We start from the raw sequence: 10700 nt of genomic DNA, 5'->3' as shown, positions 1-10700 counted from the left end.
GGGAAACTCCAGGCTGTTCAGGTTCGGGATATGTATTTCAAAGTCAAATTGTCTAGACATCTGTTACAGAAGTTGGTGCAGCTTTGCTGAGCATGTCACTTGGGAGATGAATTTCTTTATGGCTGGCCTGGCATCATTAATTTTAGTAAAAAGTTTTTTTTTGCATTGTAGTTTTATACACTAATAGTCTGGAAGTACTCTGCATTACTAATCCCAGAGGCCCAGGGAAATGAAAGCCTCTGACAGAGTCTATGACAGGAAAACATCACCAGCTCCAACACCCGATTACTCACTGAAGTTTCCAATGAATCTGCCAATGCCTGAGCCATCTTCTCCACCTAGACTCCCCCCCCCGCCCCCCACTTAATATGAGAATGTGAATATGCCAGTAATGCTGAAGAGTATAACAACAGCAATAACAACAACAATGATGATGATGAGGAGGATAATGGGGACGGCCACCATTTAATCAAGCATCAGGTGTCCCTGGGCATTGATTGGGCTAGGTACTCTGTGTAAATCAGTGGTTCCCACCCCTGACTGCATATGAGAATCACCTGGGGAGTTAGGAACATGAAAATGTATTGGGGTCTCACCCATATCAATTAAATTGGAATTTTCTTTTCCCGTCTTATTCCCAGAGCTCCCTTTACAAACTCTCTTTAAAAATTAACATTAACTTCCCACAGTTATTAAAGCAATATATAATCCTTATAGGAAATTTAGATAATTAAAAAAATAAAAATTAAGATAATCTATGATCCCACTACTCAGAAATCCTCTGTTAACATTTTTAAATAACTTCACTGAGGTATAGATGACATGCAATAAGCTACATGTTTGAAGTGTACAAATTGAAGTTTTGATGCTTTATTAACATTTAGATATGTTTCCTTCCTTTTTTCCTCCCTCTCTCCCTTTTCCTCCCTCCCTCTCTTCCTCCCACCCCATAAGTTGTACACATTTTTGTATGCCATTCTTTTTTCATGAACATTTATCATGAGAATTTTCCTGTGTTATTTTATTTTCTTCAATAGATGAATTTAATGGCTGCACAATTTTCTGCCCATATGGTTCCCTTATAATTAATATTCCTTTATTGTTGGGTAGTTGCACCATTTTTACTATTAGAAATGAAGATGTAATAAACTGTTATAAACTATCTTCACTGGATTAGACTATTGTAGTATAGGACTTGGGTCAGGTTAAAAAAAATCTTTGTGCCTCAGTTTTCTCATCTGCAAATGGGGTTAATGTTAATACCTACCATAGAAGGATGTCATGATGAGTAAATAAAATGTTGCTTTAGCACAGCACTCTGTACTTTATATGTGCTCAATTTATATTAGCTGTTGTCATTACCATTATTGGCAATTAGACATATATGTGTATCCACTTTCTCCCACATTAAAATGGAACCTCTCTGAACACTAAAAGCATATGTTATGCTTCTTGTCTCCTTTGGAAGTGACCCCACAATAGGAAGCACATGACAGAGTCCATATACATTTTTAAATAAAGTTACTGAATCAATCCATCAGTCAGTCAGCCAAGTCAATCTTTTAAAATGGGTTTTCTTCTTTTTTTAATGTTTGTTTATTTTTGAGAGAGAGAGAGAGAGAGAAACAGAGTGTGAGCAGGGGAGGGGCAGAGAGAGAGGGAGACACAGAATTCAAAGCAGATTCCAGGCTCTGAGCTGTCAGCACAGAGCCTGATAATGTGGTGCTCAAACTCACAAACTGTGAGATCATGACCTGAACCAAAGTTGGACTCTTAACTGAGCCACGCAGGTGCCTCTTAACATGAGTTTTCAACATCCATAGGTTCTCACAGCTCCCCTCTAGCCTGAAAAATTGACATGGGACCTACTCACCTTTGCTATGTGCCTCTTCTGCTATACATTCTGGCTTATAGGGGGTCCAAAGTCACAGGTGACCTGCAGCAACAGTGCTCAGGAGGAATCAGTGACCTCTCTTAGCAAGGAGCTCAGTTAGTTGCCCTAGAAGGGACTCAGGAGGCTGGAGATAGCAAGAGAAAAAAAGGCAGAATAGATGCAGGAAGATAGGGCAAGGGAAGAGCTGAAATAATGTTAGACATCCAGTCTGGTAGGTGTGGGAGGGAAGTTGTATTGGTAGTGTGGGGCTGGTTGGGGGAGGATGCTGGATGCCTGTGTTCCCCTCTTCAGGTGTCTAACCTGTGTAAGTTAAAGTTTCCTGTGGTTCCACAATATTGCATGTCTCAGGATCTGCTGATGGGTGGAAGGGAGCCATGAGCAGCAGCTCCCATTTGCCCCTGCATTTGGTTGGGGTTTATAGCCAGATGGGTTTGGAGGTGGAGCCTGAGGTGACAGATGTTACCTCTCCAGCACTTTGGTCTCTTCATCTTTATGGCAGGACAATAAATTTGACTGCTAATTAGCGTTTGTTCTCTATTTTTCCTTCCTCCTTTGAAGCAGGTTCCTAGGCCCTTAGTGAGTCTTGGAACCAGGGATTCAGAAATTTTTGGCTGTGTGAAAAACAGAAGCTGCTGGAAGTCAGTGTCTCTTTCTTCTTTTGGAATAGCTAACCTGAAAAACAAGATCATACCTGGTGTTCTCAACAGTGAAGAGAGAGAAGAGGGAGAAATTTCCAGAAATTGGAACGTTTCACCTTCATCATGAAGCCATGCCTGGCTTCACAACAGCACTCTGGAAAGTTGCAGTGGAGATGCCACATAGCAATCTTGTCAAGGTGGGACTCTAGGCCCCAGGATGCGTCAGTAGGGATGCTTGGGCCCCACACGTGGCATGGAAGCAGAGGGCCTTTGTATCTCAAGGGACCACATGGGCTTGATCAATGAAGACAGCACTGAGAGCCATGATGGGCTTGATGTTAGTCTCTGCCTCTGTTTGCCAACTACCACATAACTGCCAGTGATGTCAGATCGAATTTCCCTCTGGCCTGGCAAGATGGAGATCTGTACTTGGGAATTAAACTAATATACTGAATTAAAGAAATGTATATTTTTTTTGCAAGTTCAAGTGTTCATGTCCATTGAGATTTCATTCTCTCTGCATCTCAGAATTGAAGATGGCATTTCCCCTTGTTCCCAGCAGGAGTTGCAGCCAGAATCAGAGTGAAAGTTGAAGTGGCTGTAGGTTCCACGAGGGCAGGAATATATCCAGCACCTATACTGTAAGTCTTCAATATTTGTGTGTTAAATAAGTGATCAATGGGTAAATAAAAAAAAAATATATATATATATAAATGGTTATTTTTGCTTGAAGTTTAGGAAGGAAAACTGGGAGATATGCTGGCTGCATTATGCATAGGAGGTGATGTCACTCTCTACTATGTGGCTTCTCTAAGTCCTCATGATTGCTCTCAGCTCATACACCCAACAAAGAGCCAGCACAGCAGATAGTACTAGAGGCCAGTGAATGTCCTCAGAGGTCCCTATAATAACAGGATGCCCTGACACTGCAGAGTCAGAGTCGGAAAGAGCAGACACATTCAATTCTATTTCTTTAGGCTCACTGACTTGTCATTAGGTCTATTGCCTAATTTCCTTTAGGCTGCTCCAGATTCTTTCTACATACATGATCTAGGAGATATACCTGCCTGATAAATGTCACCAGGTGGCAGAAAAGGTCAAGTCTCTTGTCCTGAGCCCGTCAACAGTGACAGGCTTGTCTTGGACTCAGCCTCCTGTGGCTGGCACAGAAGCAGCCTTCTGTTTCCTACTGACCCCTCCCACTTGCCAAACCATGTGGTGCATAAAGCCCCGATTCAAACCATTTTCCCCATTAGCCCTACCTGTGCATGAATGCTTCATTGCATTCCAAATGTCAAACTCTAATGGAATAATAGGCTTTAACCTAGAGCAGACAGCAAGGCTGATCAGGTGTTAAAGAAGGATTATTAATGAAAATGAGAAAAACAGTATATTTAAGAGAGAGTGTCAAATGAAGAGAACAGTAGGCTGGGATAATGGTTTCCTGCTGCTTGTGGGAAGCAGCTCCAAAGGCACAGCGTCTGCTTTCATGACAGACATGGGGATGCTCTGGCTCAGGGAGTAATGAAGATTGTGCCTTTCATCACAGGAGGGCAGCAAATTTCCTGAACATTAGCTCCTTGCTTCTCACTGAGTCCCTGAGACAGATGTCACAGAGAGTGGGGAGAGACTCTGGCAGGAGGCTGCATTCTGGAACTACCAAGGATATGGGGTTAGAAGGCAGAGTGGAAAGTCAGGGTGATTCAAGTTGCTTTGGGACCAGAAAAGGCACAGAGCAGACTGAGGTCCATGAGAGCAAAGCTGAGCAGAAAAAGTCCCACTTAAATGCTGAAAGCATCAGGAAATGAGTTTTGTTTACCTGCCACACCTTCCAGGGGGATCCAAGGAGAGTGCATTTACCTTTCTGGTCCTAGTTTTGCAGAGACAAGAGGAGCTATTCTGCTTCCCTCAGGTGGTGGTTGCAACCTGGTGATAGGTGAAAGTGCTCTCAGATCGAAATGCAGATTTTACCCAATGAACATTTATTTAGCAATTTGTTTAACAATTTTGCATCCATAATGTGGGAGACACTGTGTTATATGAAAAGATAATGTAAAAGAAAGATTTTGAATCTAAATGATTATAAGGTGAGGCAGGCCATGATAAATCCCCGAACTGCAATTTAAATCAAAAGTGATGAGACTTTAGAAGTAGAGGACCTCCTTTCTGGCTTGATACATAATGGAAAGTTGCCCATGGAAGGAAGTGGCAGGAAAACTAAGACTACAGCTTGGGCAGGTAATGTGGAGGTGGCATGCAGGTTCAGAGGATAGAGTGGAATGGAAAAGGCTTTATGATGTCAAAAGAGTGGAAAGTAATGGGTTGTCTGGAATGAAGGGTGCATAGAGGGGAGAGTGAAAGATGAAGCTGAACTACAATCAAGCCATGACAGTGAGGGTGATGAAAGGCTGAGAAGTGGGAACTGTATTCATAGCTAATGGAAACTTTGTCAAGGAGTGTTCTAAGTAACTTGATTTTGTTGGACAGTAGAGTGTAGATTAGAGCAAAGAAATATGGAGACTCCCTCTTAGGAGGTTCCTGGAATAGTCTAGATGTGATCTATTATGAGCTGGATTAGGATGATGAAAAGGGAATGAAAAGAAAGGAAAAAAGGCAAGAAATGAGAAGAATGAAAAAAATCATCAGGCACCCATTAAGTATAAGGACTCAGGGAAAGATAAAAGTTAAGAAAAGGAAGGAGTGGGGCTGGGAATGAACCTGAAGAGCTAAGGTCAAATGGGCTCAGAAGGGCCTTTTGGGCCATCCTGAGGTTGCTGTTGAGTTTCATTTGGTAGGTGCATGGAACCCATGAGGTTTCAAGTGAAATGATGCCAGGATCTGATTTGTCTTTGAGGAAGATCTCTGTTTAGCCCGTAGTTCAGAAAGACTAGTGGCAGAGAGAACTGTCAGAAAATTTTATAATCTATTGTCTATACAAAAAATGATTGGCTATGATCAAAGGCAACAGAGGGGGAGTTATTTTCAGATTAGAATGTAGAGGAGAAGAGAGAGGAGTTAAAGGTGAGTCAGTTTTCTGCCTGTGGAAAATAGGTGGGTGGTGATGTCTATTACTGGAAACCAGGAAGATAGGCAAGGAATGATTTTGTGGAGAATAGTGATTAATGCAGCTTCAGAAATACTGAGTATGAAGTGATTTTAGGACTTTCAGGTGAAGATGTTCAAGAAGTAGCTGAAAATAAGGACCTAGAGCTCACTGGAGACACAAGGGATGAAAATAGAAATGTGAGTGAACAGCATGGATATATAAATAGAAGCAGATTTTACGGGATAAGAACAGGACCAAGGATGGGATCCTGGGTAACTTCAACTTTTAGAAGGCATTTCATAGTCTATACAGAGTTTTAACAGCCATTATATTTTTTGATCATTAAAACTCTGTGGGGCAAGTGGTGAAGGTTTCATTATAGGCTAGGAGTCTTGGCAAGACAAATGTATGAGGTTGGATAGATTCAGTGCTCTGATATTATAGTGATATACTAACCTACTTTGTGGAGGAATTTTTCCCATTTTTCTTCATCATCTCTTTATTCCTTATGGGTCTTTGGAGGAAACATTTTCATCCCTCCTCTTTGAGCTGTACTCTATTTGAATAGATTACTGGGAAAGAAATTTCTATTAGTAGACAAAGAGCCATGAAGTGGATAGGATATATGTGGCATAAATCAGGAATGCTTTTAGCTGCAGGTAACTAACAGGGTTTAAATAAATAGGGGCCTATTTTCTTATAGAATGAGAATTCTGGGCATAGGAAACTGAAGGTGTTGGATCAGCAGTTCAGCAGTGTTAGGTGGACTGTTTCTAACCCTCTTGGCCTGTACCTAATGGCTGTTAGATGATTTCTACATGCCAAGCATCATGTCTACCTTCATGCCTACTGCAGGGGAAAAAGGAGTATGCCATATATACTGATGCTTTTTATTAAGGAAAGCATAAGTGCTACAAGAAAACTTTATCTTAGTTCTTATTATCCAGAACTGTGTCATGTCTTCACTCCTAGCTGTCTAAATGTTTAGGAAAGTGAGTATTTAGCTTTCCAGAATCTATGATGGAGCCAGGCAAGGAAGAAGAGACTGGCAGTGGACATTTATTTGACCAACCCACAAGGTCTGCCACTCATATCACCTAATCATGCCATATGTCTCAATCACAGTATTTATTATTGTTGTCAAAAATGGTAACCATAAGAATAATAGAGCAATGGAAGTAATTCCTGGTCATGATACAGCATTGTTTGACTTTGAAAAAGTTTTTTCACATTTACAAAAATTTACATTCTCTCCTTACAGCAATTCTAGGAAGTTGGTATTCTCTGACAGATGAGGAAGTCAAGTCCAGGAGTGGCTGAGTTGACTTGCCAAAAGTGGTGAAGTTAGTTGGTAGCAGAGCTGGAATTCTGATTCTGAGTCCCATGACCTGCTTATATTACCAGGGTATAAATGAGTCATGACAAAGACCTCAAGTCTCCTGCCTCCCCAGCCCACAGTGCTTTCCATTGGACCATAAGACCCTTTGTCCAAATGCTAAGATAGTTATTATTCCAACTTCTGAGGCCTTGGCATATTTACAGATGAGTTAAAATTGGTGATCTGTCAGGATGTCCTCCAGGATTTCCCCTTTGTCATAGATGAGTAGTGATAGTAGGAGGTTGGTGAAACACTGTGCCAAGGTCCTTTTTCTTGTTGATGTCATAATTCTCCCTCCCACCTCCCCTTACAACTGGACAGATGCTGTTGATTGAGAGGCAAAAACAACTTTATTGATCATGAGAATGTAATAAGGCATTCAGGACACTTGATAAATAGGAGATATTCAGTTGTAGATAAATAAAAACAAAACCACACACATAGCTGTGACCACTCGAGTGTCCTGATATTCTCCAGGTGGCCAGGATCACTCTGTTTATTAAATTTGCCTGCCAAACCCAGACCATGAGTAGTGGGACACCTCATGACTCTTTCCATATCTCTTGGAATTCCTGAGGAGGGACATACATTTTTCCATTGACCTCTTGTTCTGGGTTTTCTTTGGCTTAATTATCTCAGTTTATGATTCACTTCACAAAAATGAATATGTATGTAGCAAACAGCATGTAATCATATTATGAATTATATCACTTTGTGCTGGTTATTGCTCTAATTCATTCATTTTCTCAAAATATTGGCCACACAAGGCACATATGTTTTGGGCTTTATCCAAAGTTTGGTGCCCTGCAGGAAATGGCCAGGGTTGGGATAGGCTGAGGCCAGGCCTGCATGACCCAGAGAATGAGCACCTCCTGAAGTTTTGTACCCTAGGTGCCTCCCTTACCTTACCCTAGTCTGGCTCTACCCTAGTCTGACTCTGCAGATGACATCCTATCACAGAAAAGCAAACAACTTAAGACTGAGTAGTAAACATTTGTATTCTTTAAATTTCCAAGTGGTTCTCATTTCCAAAGCAGTTATTGACCATCTCCTGTGCAGAGGCTGGCTTCCTTCCTCTTGCTTCTTCTCTCTCTGTGGCTCATTTCTTATTATGCCTTAAAATATTCCCCTAGTTTTCTTCTCTTAATTCCCTTTAGCTCATCTAGGCCATTCCCTCAGGGACTTGATCCTTCATTTGTGAGAGGCCATCAAAATGTTTGGCTAAACAAAGACCTTGTTCCACCTAAGAAGAGTTCTAGCGTAGTCGGATAAGTGCAGACTGTCAGTCCACAGAGCAATGGCAATGTATCTGGACCATGTCCTTGAAGATGATAAAACCTTGGAGTCATCTGACCATACTCTGAAGAGCCTCTCACTGGGAAGTAGTGTGGTGAGGAGGATAGAGTCCTGACCTTGGAGCTGGCTAGCCTGGGTTCATGGAGCTGAGTGCATGCTTGCAACATGTACCATATGTGAATTTGGGCCAGTGTCTTAACTGACTTGAGTCTTAGTTTACTCATCTGCAAAATGGCATTGAGATTATACGAGATAATATCTATGTGGTTATTTTTTTAAGCTATCCAGTGCTTGAAAATGCTATTATTTTTATAACAAAATTAAGACAGGCTCAGGAACACTTGTTAAAGCAAATTTCTTACTGTCTAGGCACTGCTTGTGTGGCTGAGGTGGTATGATGACCCAGGCTGAGGTGAGGTATCTGAGCTGTGCTGGGCAGGAAAGCCCACCTCCAGAAGCGAAGGGTGCCATGTTTTCTATTGAACAGCCCCCTGTGGGAAGTCTTCCCTCACAGAGCTCCCCTCTCTGGAGTATCAATTACAAAGGGGCTTAAGTGGCAAGTCCAATTAATGACTAATTGCCAAAAGTGCAAAAAAGAACTTCAACCAGACTCCTAATGATACTTAAGAGACCATTTGGTGCGCATATGAGGCAGTAGAGCAGCCTGAGGAAAACACAAAAACTTCTTATCTCTTGGGGGTCTCTCATTCAGAGGCATTTTGAAGGCATTCCTTGATTGGGAGTCTGTTGAGACATAGCTGCAGAAATAGTGCTTAGAGTTCCCTCTGTTTGTGCCTTGTGTATGGATTTCATTTTTAGTGTCAACCAAAGGAAAGGGTGGAATTTTATGCAGTATTTAGTGCAAGTTCAGTGCTGGGAAAATGGTTGATACTTGACTCTGTTATTTTCCTTTTATTTATGAGCAGGTACCAATCTACTTTAACACAGATGCTTTGCCTGTCGTGGCCTGTCTTCCTTACTGGTTGATTGAAAACATGGGAAATTCTAGTTAAAAATTTCTCTTCCTGGTATTTCTAATCTGAAGAGTGTCTTAGAGGAAATTAATCCTAATGAATGAAACAAATACATTTACTGGGAGTTAGGGTGGGGACATGGCTTCTTCATCACTGGTTCTCATCGCATTTTCCTCAGAGATGTGCAGGACAGTCTCAGTGAGCAGTGGCTTTCTGAAATGAGAAGGATACTTTTTTTTTTTTTGTTCTGGTTTTACTTCATAAGCTTCTAATTAGAAATGACTGGGAATATTGTTTCTGGAATAATAAAAATGGCACATCTGATTTCATAGCAAATGGGAGAAAAGTGAAACTAACAGAAAACCCGAAGAAAGGGAGACTTGAAATAGTTGACATTCTACTTGTTTTAATTGAATTGAGGCACCTGGGTGGCTCAGTTGGTCGAGTGTCCCACTCTTGATTTTGGCTCTGGATCATGATCTCACGGTTTGTGACTTCGAGACCCACGTCGGGCTCTGTGCTGACACTGCAAAGTCTGCTTGGGATTCTCTCTCTCCCTCTCTCTGCCCCTCCCTCGCTGTCTGTCTCTCTTTCTCTCAAAATAAATAAATAAACTTTAATTAAATGTTTCTTAACAGTAATAATTTAAAATGAACTTATTTATTTTGTTTTTCTTAATGTAGAATAATTTCTTTTTCTCTGTCCTTTATGAAAAGCTATTAGTCTGGGATGCCTGGGTAGCTCAGTTGGTTAAGTGTCCGACTTCAGCTCAGGTCATGATCTCATAGTTCATGGGTTTGAGCCCCGCATCAGGCTGTATACTGACAGCTCAGAGTCTGGGGCCTGCTTCTGATTCTGTGTCTCCTTCCCCCTCTGCCCCTCTCCCACTCACACACACACTGTCTCTCTCTCTCTCTCTCTCAAAAAATAAATAAACATTAAATTTTTTTTTAAAGCCATTGGTTTGTTTATAAAAAATAGTACAGGTATTTGCTCTAAATATTCCCTGGTCCCAATGCAGTAAGAAGCACATTTCCATTTATGGTTCAGGGCTTAATAAGTGAGGCCAAATTCCTTTATCGTCCATGGGGATTGAAGTGTAAATTTTTTTTAAACCACAGTAGCAAAAGAGTCAAATGTATTTTCCATGGTCAGCCCTGCTTTATAATTAGGATGCTATACTTCAGTTACATTACATTTTCAATAAGTGGGACTGAATTTTAGAGAATTGGTACAATCTATCAGAAGGTGCTTGAAGCTGTGATTCAATAAAATGCCTGCATGTGGGGGAATTGAAAATGCTGCTAGAACCAAGTCCTGGTGACTTGAGAATATTACATCATGTTTTACTGTAAATGTTGATGTCAGTGTGTTACAATGTCTGTAATTCACTTTAAATATTTCAGCATAGATCAGGAACATTAAGAATGTGTGTGAATTAGTTTAAGGCACATAAGAGGCAACTAGTTGACCT

The 10700-nt window shown here is 41.1% G+C and overlaps 1 long non-coding RNA gene across 1 annotated transcript; it reads right to left on the bottom strand.

Annotated features, from left to right (window-relative positions):
• Positions 1-4398: 4398 nt before the first annotated feature.
• LOC122237024 lies at positions 4399-7204 on the bottom strand. Its single transcript, XR_006215221.1, has 3 exons — positions 6838-7204; positions 6035-6150; positions 4399-4458 (listed from the first exon to the last, which is right to left on the bottom strand). It is a non-coding gene; the product is annotated as an uncharacterized LOC122237024 (long non-coding RNA).
• Positions 7205-10700: the final 3496 nt, after the last annotated feature.

This window comes from Panthera tigris, chromosome A3, assembly GCF_018350195.1.
Source record: "Panthera tigris isolate Pti1 chromosome A3, P.tigris_Pti1_mat1.1, whole genome shotgun sequence".
NCBI lineage: Eukaryota > Metazoa > Chordata > Mammalia > Carnivora > Felidae > Panthera > Panthera tigris.
The sequence above is the reverse complement of the archived record's forward strand: the minus strand, read 5'-3'. Positions and strand labels throughout refer to the sequence as shown.